The 12,014-nt window shown below is 49.4% G+C and overlaps 1 long non-coding RNA gene across 1 annotated transcript in view; it reads right to left on the bottom strand.

The window, feature by feature from the left end:
* LOC135008007 (uncharacterized) overlaps positions 1-5,013 on the bottom strand; it is a 28,999-nt gene extending 23,986 nt beyond the window's left edge. Inside the window, exon 1 of the long non-coding RNA XR_010207831.1 lies at positions 4,514-5,013. This is a non-coding gene — a long non-coding RNA (uncharacterized LOC135008007). The remainder of the gene's footprint in view (positions 1-4,513) is intronic.
* Positions 5,014-12,014: the final 7,001 nt, after the last annotated feature.

The following is a 12,014-nucleotide window of genomic DNA, read 5'->3' as shown; positions in this document are numbered from 1 at the left end:
GGTAACCTGCAGTGGCTGCACTCGCGGTGGATGAGGGGGGAGGCGCGGGTAACCTGCAGTGGCTGCACTCGCGGTGGATGAGGGGGGGAGGCGCGGGTAACCTGCGGTTGCTGGCGGCTGCACTCGCGGGGGTGGGGTCGGGGGGTGGCATAGGTAACCTGCAGGAGTCTGCAATCGTGTGTGGGTGGGGGGAGGGGTAACATGCAGGAACAGTAAGGGGCCCTACTCACTGGCCGACCCGCCGCCGAGCTGCCCGATGGCGGATACAGCCGACGAGTTACCCGGCGGCGGGGGGGCAGTGACGGGGGGAGTGAAGTTTCTTCACTCCCCCCGTCACGCGGCTGCATTGAAGTGCAGGCAAATATGGACGAGATCGTCCATATTGGCCTGCATGCACAGCCGACGGGAGACCAGCGATGAACGAGCGCGGGGACGCGCATCGTTCATCGCTGGAGTCTCCACACTGAAAGATATGAACGAGTTCTCGTTCATTTATGAACGAGATCGTTCATATCTTTCTGAAAATCGGCCAGTGTGTAGGGCCTATAACAGTTACACTTACATTACAGTGTGCGGCAATGCCCTCCGGTGGCCGGCGCCCATAGGCAGCTGCATAAAGCTGCCTAATGGTGGCACGGGCCCTGCTGCTGACGCTGCGTTGGGTGATTGGACCAGCGGTTCCAGCCCTGGATCCGCTGTTCAATCATATCCGCCCCTGTCAACGCGGCACTTTGACTAGTGCCGCTTTGTCGACTTTTTTCAATGGGCTTTTAAAGCCCAGTGCTTGGCCCCGCCCCCCACTTTATTCCCATTCCTATTGGCAATGGGAGGCACTGTTATCAGTGCCTCCAAAACGATGTAACTGTATTAAAATTAATATAATAATATTACGAAGATACTTATGACACAGAATATGTGTCATAAGCATCTTCCTTGTATTATTTCAAACATTAATGACAGGGGAAGCACTGCCTCCCCTGACTGCACGTCCCTGGTGTATTTGCCTCTTGACCAGGATGGCAATCGTTAGGGGGTGCCGGCTGGGTGAGCAGGGATGGGGGGGGGGGGTGTACCACTTGCAGCCAGGAGATAGAATCAGGTAGTAGTTCTGTTTGAGGAGACGGGGCACCGATCAGAGGCGGATTATGATCAGCCCGCACCCGCAGCCTCCATTACTAACAGACATCTTCTATTGGCTAGCTAACCTTCAGCCCATCCTATCTATGACACATAGTCTGGGGGCAGGCAGAAAGTTAGCTAGCCAATAGGGAAGTATTTTGGCAGTGGAGGGCTGTTCGGTGTCCTGTCTGCTCTACTGCTGCTGCTCCTGGCCGGTTCTCTTGGCGTCACACTGACAGTGAATCCTGGCAGGCAATGTGGGGTAGGATTTGGGGGGGGGGGGGGGCAGTTGCTGTGGCTTTTCTCTTTCAAGTCGCCACTGTTCTGCAATACTCTCTTTCTCGGGGTGTGAAGGTGGGGTGGGGTGGGGTGGTGGGGGGGGGGGGGGTAGGGAGGTATCAGTAGGCCCTTACTTTGCCAGGGGCAAACTAAAAGATGATTTACGGCGAGTTAGTTTATAGAGTGCAGAAAAATACACAGCTATGTATTGGATTTTCTAAACAACAAATCCTAATGAAAAGGGTAAAGATAAATTAACTTATTGTCGACTATTTTACCTTCAAGGCAGCTTTTAAATGTCAACTTTATAAAACAGCAATAAAAAGTTAGTTAATTGTTTTGCTGAAGAATATAACCAAACCACTGAAGAGTGACACTATTACTACTTTATAACCACTTCATTTCAAGTTTCAATAGGACTATGGAGCTAACTGCTTTGGTCTCCTCCCACAATCCACAAATATACTGTTAGGTTAATTGGCTGCTGACAAACATTAACCCTAGTATCAGTAGCGGATCTTGCCACGGGCAAGCAGGACTTTTGCCCGGGGCGCCGGCGCCATCCGGAGGGCGCCGCACCATGGCAACATCCGCTACTGCTGTGCCCCCCGCTGCCCGCTGTGTTCCGCTGCCCGCTGTGTCCCGCTGTGAAGGGAACTAGACGCGTAGCGTCTAGTTTCCCTTCGTGGAGAGGACCTTTACTGTGCGGTGCGCGATGACGTCATCGTGCACCGCACAGCATTTCAGCGGCGCTACTACTGTACAGGGGGCGTAACTGACCACGCCCCCTGTATGAAGCCACGCCCCTATTTCCCACCCGGGGCGCAAAAAGGCCTTGTACCGGCCCTGCCTAGTATGTAAGTATGTGTGTATACACGGGCAGACTAGGTGGGCCAAGCAGCTCTTATCTAATTCCATGTTTCTATTACCCCTTTCAGACCACCAGCTTGTAACACGGGTTATTGCACATGAGTGCGCAAAACCCGAGTTGCTGTGCTGTGTAAGATGGGTCGGGGAAAATATCCCGGGATCGAGTGACCTGGTATTTCAACCCGGGTCACTGTGCAGTGTGAACGGGAAAGCCAGGTCGATGCAACCCGTTTCCGTTTACACTATAGGGACAGGCGGCGCTTGGAAATCATGTGATCTCCAAGCGCCACCCCCGCCCGCGTCACCGCTGATGTCACCAACCCGGCAATATGCCGGTTTGGGAATGTCAGTGGAAAGGGGCTTGGGCGGGTTGCACTCGGGAAGCACCTGTGTACGTCTCGAAAGGAGGATATGTTTCTATGGTTACTTGGGTTAAAGAACATGATTATAGAGTGGTCTGTCCAGAACAGAATTACTGGTACAAAGTAACACTTCACTTTGCAAACATTCTCATCTACTAATGTTAGTCTTAAACACGATTGGATAATATATTTTTTGTTTATTCTAAATAACCTAATGAAGCTATAAAAACTGTTGAATAAAATGGAAGAGTTCAGAATTCTTACATATAATAATAATAATAATACATCATTAATATTATTTAAGCCGTGTCTAGGCCAGGAGAACTAACTGTAGTAGAAAGTGTTCCCAAATAATACTTTCTATATGTTGTTCGGGATACAGTATCAGTATTCTCATGGAGATGATATATATTAGCTGGGTGTTGGAATAAAACATGATAATAAATAACTTTATGAAATAGTGTCATTATGCTTTAGTGACTACATACAGCCTGTGGCCATTTATAGAACTAATATTTCTCTTATCCCCTCCTAGGTTCACTTTCTAATCTCAAGAACTAATTATAAAAATCATTAATTCTTACCACTTAAACATTGGCAGGGGGTTAATCCTCAACCCCACAACCCCCTCCCTACACAACACTCCTCACCACTAATCCAGGAACAAGCTATAAAATATGTGTGTGTCTATTTATATATTATTTGTTGTGTGAAGTTATTTATTATGTCATCTTGGAAAAGAATATGTAACTTGTTTACTGTGGTGTTGTTGTTGTTGTTATTACTAGTCTTTACACTGCTAGAAACAGAAGGCTGCTGATTATTGTTTATTAATACAACTATCAACAGACACTGTCAGTGTCCTGATCTAATCTCCAGTAAATGTGACACTTCAACCTGCCATTACCTTCCCACCTACAGTACTTCATGGATTTACATATAATCTATCATTATGCTTATTCCATTGTACATCTAGTGCAACAAAAGATGTCAAGACACGTTTCCCAAGCCTAGTGTGTGCATGATGTATACAGCTGAGAGGTCATACTTGGACTTGTAGTTCCACAGCACATTGGAAATCATCAAGTTGTCAATTACCGGGTATAGATAAACAGTATATTCTGTAGCTGCTAACATAAAAGACCATATGTAAATGATGTGACTGGAGATAAAATAAATAAGAGTGAGCAATGACAATGTGAGTGAGGGGTCCCTGCTGAGTAGGAGCTTCCGGCTACAAGGCAGCAATTAAGCGAATAGGTAAATGATCACAGGCAGGAGACATGACCCCGTTTTATTGTGCTGGAGTATTAGCATGTGACATTGCTCTAATGATAGTTTGTAATCCCCTGGTTTAGTTAATAGCTAGACAGTTTACAGAAAGCATCTGTAGGGGATTACACCGGATTAGCAGAAATCAGGATGCACCCTGTGGAGGGGATTACTGACACACAAACAAACTTTCCCAACTAGCAGCAGCTCCTCATCATCACACATCCAGGCAGGGAGTGAGGGTCCGGGAGTCACACACTCCAGTCCCCTGTGCTGTCTAAACTTCCGTGCCACACAGTTGTCTTCCCAGAGATCTGCCCATCATTATTGCCATAAAGGGAGAGGGAAGTGCCTGTATCACTCTAACCTAATTGTTCCCAATGTAATCATATCTGTAACAAGATTGTCTTTTACCGGAGTGAGGAATTGAGTAACCTGTGTATAATAATCTGATACATCCACAGAGCTGCGTGTGTGTGTATAATATACACACACACACACACACACACACACACACACACACACACACACACACACACACACACACATAGTTAGTTATGCATTAATCCACATTATTTGGCAATATAAAGTGATCCAAAGTGATCACTTACCTTGGTTACATATTCCTGACCTTCCATCCAAGACTTGCGCAGACTTTGCTGAGTGAGGTCTCCTGGTGAGATTGCCTTGGAGCACTTCCCCATGGGCATCCTTCTTGGGGTGCTGGACCCCTGATGCTCAGCAGAGGCGGCTGGTAGAGCCCCCTTTCCTCTGCCGGAGAGCAGGACTTGAGGAAACTCTTGGGAGTGGACCGGAGAGATAACACATCATCCAAGGTGAAGGGTGTCTGTCTGGAGTGAAGGAGGTGGCTGGCACTGGAGAGTTGCACCGTAACTTCTCAATGCCTGCCAGTCTCACACTGTGTTCCCAGCCCAGCTGGTGACTGCTACTCTGTGCTGTACACAGCCTGCTGACAGAGCTGAGGGGCACAGCCTATAGATCCTGGTGATGAGAGGGCTGCTGGTGGCTGCCCATGCTGGCTCTGGTGCACACATCCAGCAGGCTGGGTCCATGTTCCCAGGAGCTGGGCAGCCAGACAGCAGCTGAAACCCGAGCTGCTGCTGCTGCTGGCAGAGCACACGTCACCGACTGCTGGCCAATGGCCAAGGGGATGGAACAGATAATAGTAGCAATTTGTAATTTACAATCTCCTCAGTGTAACCAGCCAGTATAGTAAACAGAATAATCTATTTATATAATACACACATTGATAACGCGCTGGCTGCTGTGTAATTATTATATAACAACTGCTTGGCTGTGTCTCGGATGACTTTGGTATCTCAAGGCCTCAGAAAGAAAACATATTACAGCAGACATAAATACATCAGTAATGTGTTTGGTGAATGGGGTATGCTACGTGATAATATGCACCTGTTATATGCAAGCACACGTTTTACATATGAGTTATAGTTAACATAAAATACTTTCATTTGATTAGAAGTTTTAGCAAAGAGTACAGTATGCTCTGGTCTCACCCACTTAGCTATTGGAGTATTTCCTTACTCTATAAAACACTCTAGTATCATTTTTCCTAGTTTTAAACTTATTACAATTATTGTAATGTATGTGTACAAACAGCACAGTTATGGAAGTGCTGTTATTACAAACTTTAGGCTATTTGTTTTCTAGTAACTGTAATTATTATTTCATAGTATTTATTATAGTGCACCCATGTTTCTCTGACGTCCTAGTGGATGCTGGGAACTCCGTAAGGACCATGGGGAATAGACGGGCTCCGCAGGAGACTGGGCACTCTTAAAAGAAAGATTAGGTACTATATCTGGTGTGCACTGGCTCCTCCCTCTATGCCCCTCCTCCAGACCTCCGTTAGAATCTGTGCCCGGCCAGAGCTGGATGCACCTAGTGGGCTCTCCTGAGCTCACTAGAAAAGAAAGTATTTGTTAGGTTTTTTATTTTCAGTGAGATCTGCTGGCAACAGACTCACTGCTACGAGGGACTGAGGGGAGAGAAGCAAACCTACCTGCTTGCAGCTAGCTTGTGCTTCTAAGGCTACTGGACACCATTAGCTCCAGAGGGATCGAACACAGGGCCCGACCTCGATCGTCCGTTCCCGGAGCCGCGCCGCCGTCCCCCTTGCAGAGCCAGAAGATAAAGATGAAAAACGGCGGCTGAAGACTCCTGTCTTCATTAAGGTAGCGCACAGCACTGCAGCTGTGCGCCATTGCTCCCATAGCACACCACACACTCCGGTCACTGTTGGGTGCAGGCCGCTGGGGGGGCGCCCTGGGCAGCAATTAGTTTACCTTTTTGGCACAAATAGCACATAATACAGTGTATAACACTGTATATGTGCAAAAAACCCCGCCATTAACAATATAAAAAGCGGGAGAAGCCCGCCGCTGAGGGGGCGGGGCTATCTTCCTCAGCACAGCCAGCGCCATTTTCTCTTCACAGCTCCGCTGGAAGGACGCTCCCCAGGCTCTTCCCTGCAGTATCCAGTACAACAAGGGTAAAAAAAGAGAGGGCGGGCACATAAATTTAGGCGCAATTTGTGTTAATAAGCAGCTATTGGGAAAAATCACTCAGTATAGTGAAAATCCCTGTGTTATATAGCGCTGTGGTGTGTGCTGGCATACTCTCTCTCTGTCTCCCCAAAGGACTTTGTGGGGTCCTGTCCTCAGTCAGAGCATTCCCTGTGTGTGTGCGGTGTGTCGGTACGGCTGTGTCGACATGTTTGATGAGGAGGGCTACGTGGAGGCGGAGCAAGAGCCGATAAGTGTGATGTCGCCCCCTACGGGGCCGACACCGGAGTGGATGGATATGTGGAAGGTATTAACCGACAGTGTCAACTCTTTACATAAAAGGTTTGATGACGTAACAGCCTTAAGACAGCCGGCATCTCAGCACGCGCCTGCCCAGGCGTCTCAGAGGCCATCAGGGGCTCAAAAACGCCCGCTAGCTCAGATGGCAGACACAGATGTCGACACGGAGTCTGACTCCAGTGTAGACGAGGATGAGACAAATGTACAGTCCACAAGGGCCATCCGATGCACGATTACAGCAATGAAAAATGTGTTGCACATTTCTGACATTAACCCGGTTACCACTAAAAAGGGTATTATGTTTGGGGAGAAAAAGCAGCCAGTGACTTTTCCCCCATCTGATGAATTAAATGAATTGTGTGAAGAAGCGTGGTGTTCCCCTGATAAGAAACTAGTGATTTCTAAGAGGTTACTGATGGCGTACCCTTTCCCGCCAACGGATAGGTTACGCTGGGAGACATCCCCTAGGGTGGACAAGGCGCTCACACGATTATCTAAAAGTGTGGCACTGCCGTCTCAGGATACGGCCGCCCTAAAGGAGCCTGCAGATAGAAAGCAGGAGGCTATCCTGAAGTATGTATATACACACTCAGGTACTATACTGAGACCTGCTATTGCTTCAGCATGGATGTGTAGTGCTGCAGCAGCATGGTCTGATACCCTGTCAGACAACATTGATACCCTCGACAGGGATGCTATTTTGCTAACCATAGAGCATATAAAGGACGTCGTCTTGTATATGAGGGATGCACAGAGGGACATTTGCCGGCTGGCATCTAGAATTAATGCAATGTCCATTTCTGCCAGGAGAGTATTATGGACTCGGCAGTGGACAGGTGATGCTGATTCTAAAAGGCACATGGAGGTTTTGCCTTATAAGGGTGAGGAATTGTTTGGGGACGGTCTCTCGGACCTCGTATCCACAGCAACAGCTGGGAAGTCGACTTTTTTACCTCAGGTTCCCTCACAGCCTAAGAAAGCACCGTATTATCAAGTACAGTCCTTTCGGCCTCAGAAAGGCAAGCGGGTCAGAGGCGCATCCTTTCTGCCCAGAGGCAGGGGTAGAGGAAAAAAGCTGCACCAGACAGCCAGTTCCCAGGAACAAAAATTCTCCCCTGCTTCCACTAAGTCCACCGCATGACGCTGGGGCTCCACAGGTGGAGCCAGGTGCGGTGGGGGCGCGTCTCCGGAACTTTAGCGACCAGTGGGTTCGCTCACAGGTGGATCTCTGGGTTCTACAAGTGGTATCTCAGGGATACATGCTGGAGTTCGAGGCGACTCCCCCTCGCCGTTACCTCAAATCAGCCTTGCCAGCGGCTCCCTGGGAAAGGGAGGTAGTGCTGGCGGCTATTCACAAGCTGTACCTTCAGCAGGTGATAATCAAGGTTCCCCTCCTTCAACAGGGACGGGGTTACTATTCCACAATGTTTGTGGTACCGAAACCAGACGGTTCGGTGAGACCCATTCTAAATTTAAAATCCTTGAACACTTATGTAAGGAAGTTCAAGTTCAAAATGGAATCGCTCAGGGCGGTTATTGCAAGCCTGGAAGAGGGGGATTTTATGGTGTCGCTGGACATCAAGGACGCTTATCTGCATGTCCCCATTTACCCACCTCACCAGGAGTACCTAAGGTTTGTGGTACAGGACTGTCATTACCAATTCCAGACGTTGCCGTTTGGTCTGTCCACGGCACCGAAGGTATTTACCAAGGTAATGGCCGAAATCATGATACTCCTTCGGAAGAAGGGAGTTATAATTATCCCGTACTTGGACGATCTCCTTATAAAGGCGAGGTCCAAGGAGCAGTTGTTAGTCAACGTAGCACTATCTCGGGAAGTGCTGCAACAGCACGGCTGGATTCTGAATATCCCAAAGTCGCAGCTGATTCCTGCGACGCGTCTGCTGTTCTTGGGCATGATTCTGGACACAGAACAGAAGAAGGTGTTTCTCCCGGTGGAGAAGGCCCAGGAATTGTCATCTCTGGTCAGGGACCTCCTGAAACCAAAACAGGTGTCGGTGCATCACTGCACGCGAATCCTGGGAAAGATGGTAGCTTCTTACGAAGCAATTCCCTTCGGCAGGTTCCATGCAAGGATCTTTCAGTGGGATCTGTTAGACAAGTGGTCCGGATCGCATCTTCAGATGCATCGGTTGATCACCCTGTCCCCGAGGGCCAGGGTGTCTCTGCTGTGGTGGCTGCAGAGTGCTCATCTTCTCGAGGGCCGCAGATTCGCCATACAGGACTGGGTCCTGGTGACCACGGATGCAAGCCTCCGAGGCGGGAGAGTGGGGACTTCATCCAGAAGTCTTCACGCTGATTGTAAATCGTTGGGAACGGCCACAGGTAGACATGATGGCGTCCCGTCTCAACAAAAAGCTAAAAAAATATTGCGCCAGGTCAAGAGACCCTCAGGCGATAGCTGTGGACGCACTAGTGACACCGTGGGTGTACCAGTCGGTTTATGTGTTCCCTCCTCTTCCTCTCATACCCAAGGTACTGAGGATTGTAAGAAAGAGAGGAGTAAGAACTATACTCATCGTTCCGGATTGGCCAAGAAGAACTTGGTACCCAGAACTACAAGAAATGATCTCAGAGGACCCATGGCCTCTGCCTCTCAGACAGGACCTGTTACAGCAGGGGCCCTGTCTGTTCCAAGACTTACCGCGGCTGCGTTTGACGGCATGGCGGTTGAACGCCGGATCCTAACGGAAAAAGGGCATTCCAGATGAAGTGATTCCTACGCTGATAAAGGCTAGGAAAGACGTGACAGCACAACATTATCACCGTATATGGCGAAAATATGTTGCTTGGTGTGAGGCCAGGAAGGCCCCTACAGAGGAATTCCAGCTGGGTCGATTTCTGCACTTCCTACAGTCAGGAGTGACTATGGGCCTAAAATTAGGATCCATAAAGGTCCAGATTTCGGCCCTATCTATTTTCTTTCAAAAAGAACTGACTTCACTGCCTGAAGTTCAGACGTTTGTTAAGGGAGTGCTGCATATTCAGCCCCCTTTTGTGCCTCCAGTGGCACCTTGGGATCTTAACGTTGTGTTGGATTTCCTGAAATCCCACTGGTTTGAGCCACTTAAGACCGTGGAGCTAAAATATCTCACGTGGAAAGTGGTCATGCTATTGGCCTTAGCATGGCCGGATTAACAATGGGGCGGATGGAGCTGCAGCTCCAAGCCCCCCATTGAAAATAGGCCCACAGACCTCCCTGCAGTGCAGGTAGTAGCCAGTGCTGACAGGAAAAAACAATTTCCTGTCAGCACATACAGCAGCTCACCCACCTCCGGCTGCTCATTCACCCCCACCCCAAACTGGTTAGCCTGTGTCTTCTTGACCTCTTTGTGTTGCAAGGGGGCGGGGCTTCATACGGGCACGGGGGCGGAGCCTTGGAAATAGCTCCGAGATAGCAGCCTCCTGTCAAGACCCTTCCCCTCTTTCATGAGGCATGTTATTGTATAAGCTGCAGCAGGAGTGGTATGCTGCAGCAAAAGCATTTATGTTTTGATGGACGAGGGGGCGGGGCTTCGGACGGGCATGGGGCGGAGCCTCGAAAATAGCTCCAAGGCTCTGCCCTCATGCCCGTCCAAAGCCCCGCCCCCTTGTCCATCCAAACCTAAATGTTTTTGCTGCAGTATACCACTCCTGCTGCAGCTTATACAATAACATGCCTCATGAAAGAGGGGAAGGGTCTTGACAGGAGGCTGCTATCTTTTAGGAGAGCTGGGTCCCTGGATGTCAGAGCTGATGGGGCATGTGAGTAGCAGCCCACATCAGGCCCTGAGGTCTCCTATGTAAGTGGTGTCTATGTCAGTAAGTTTTGAGGTGTGTGTAAAAGTAAGTAGTGTCAGTGTCAGTAGGTTTTGAGGTGTGTGTAAGTAAGTAGTGTCAGTGTCAGTAGGTTTTGCGTTGTGTGTGTGTCAGTAAGTAGTGTCAGTAAGTTTTGTATTGTGTCTGTGTCAGTAAGTTTTGCATTGTGTGTGTGTGTGTGTGTGTGTAAGTTTTGTGTTGTGCCGTGTGTGTCAGTATGTTTTGCGTTGTGTGTGTGTGTGTCAGTCAGTCCTGCAAGTGTGGCGGTACGCTCCGATACGGCGTACCTTTAAGAATGTGTCCGCCAGTACGCCATTCCCCCGCCACACTGTAAGACACCACCACCAAGCTCCTAGATCTTGCTCGGAGTCGCCGCCAGCACCTTCTTCCGTTTCCAGGAAAAGGACTGCTGGGAGCATGAAGGTGATGTCATCACCCTCCCGCACCTGGCAGACTGGCAGAGAAAAAGTGACAGTGGCTGCCGGGCCAGCGGTGTGTTGGTGGTATTCAGTATACCAGTTGTTCGGTTCTCGGTGCACATTATACCGTCGCCGGAATCCCGACAACCAGCATACCGACACCTTTTCTCCCTCTTGGGGGTCCACGACCCCCCTGGAGGGAGGATAGCGTTGTGCTTACGCGCGCCACCGTGCCTGCAGCGTGGCGAGCGCAGCGAGCCCTCAAAGTGCTCATTTGCGCTCGCCCTGCTGTCGGGAAGCCGGCGGTCGGGATCCCAGCGCCGGTATGCTGGCCGCCGGAGACCCGACCGCTGGCAACTCATACTATGCCCCAGTGAGTAACTCTAATGGTCGGGACCCCTCCCCACAACAACAATGAGGCGGCACTCCCGAGTTTTGCTGGTGCAGTAAGATTTATTGATACATAAATCTTACTGCACCAGCAAAACTCGGGAGTGCCGCCTCATTGTACTCTGTCTACAGCTTGAAAAACTGAAGGAGGGCACTGGAGCAAATATTCACATCAGGGCCCTCATTCCGAGTTGTTCGCTCGGTAATTTTCTTTGCATCGCAGCGATTTTCCGCTAATTGCGCATGCGCAATGTTCGCACTGCGACTGCGCCAAGTAAATTTGCTAAGAAGTTTGGTATTTTACTCACGGCATTACAAGGTTTTTTCTTCGTTCTGGTGATCGGAGTGTGATTGACAGGAAGTGGGTGTTTCTGGTCGGAAACTGGACGTTTTATGGGTGTGTGTGAAAAAACGCTACAGTTTCTGGGAAAAGATTCACTCCCAGGGGGCGGCGGCTTAGCGTGTGTAATGCTGCGAAAAGCGGCTAGCGAGCGAACAACTCGGAATGAGGGCCCATAACAGGATGAGTGCTGGGTACACAGCTTATATATAAATTTTTTTATTCTATAACAAGTGTCACATCCTGCTGTCCTTGTCTCTGTAGTCCGCAGGGACAGGGGGTATCTGTGCCATGGATTCAC

The sequence above is a fragment of the Pseudophryne corroboree genome, chromosome 2 (genome assembly GCF_028390025.1).
Source record: "Pseudophryne corroboree isolate aPseCor3 chromosome 2, aPseCor3.hap2, whole genome shotgun sequence".
Taxonomy (NCBI): Eukaryota; Metazoa; Chordata; class Amphibia; order Anura; family Myobatrachidae; genus Pseudophryne; species Pseudophryne corroboree.
The sequence above is the reverse complement of the archived record's forward strand: the minus strand, read 5'-3'. Positions and strand labels throughout refer to the sequence as shown.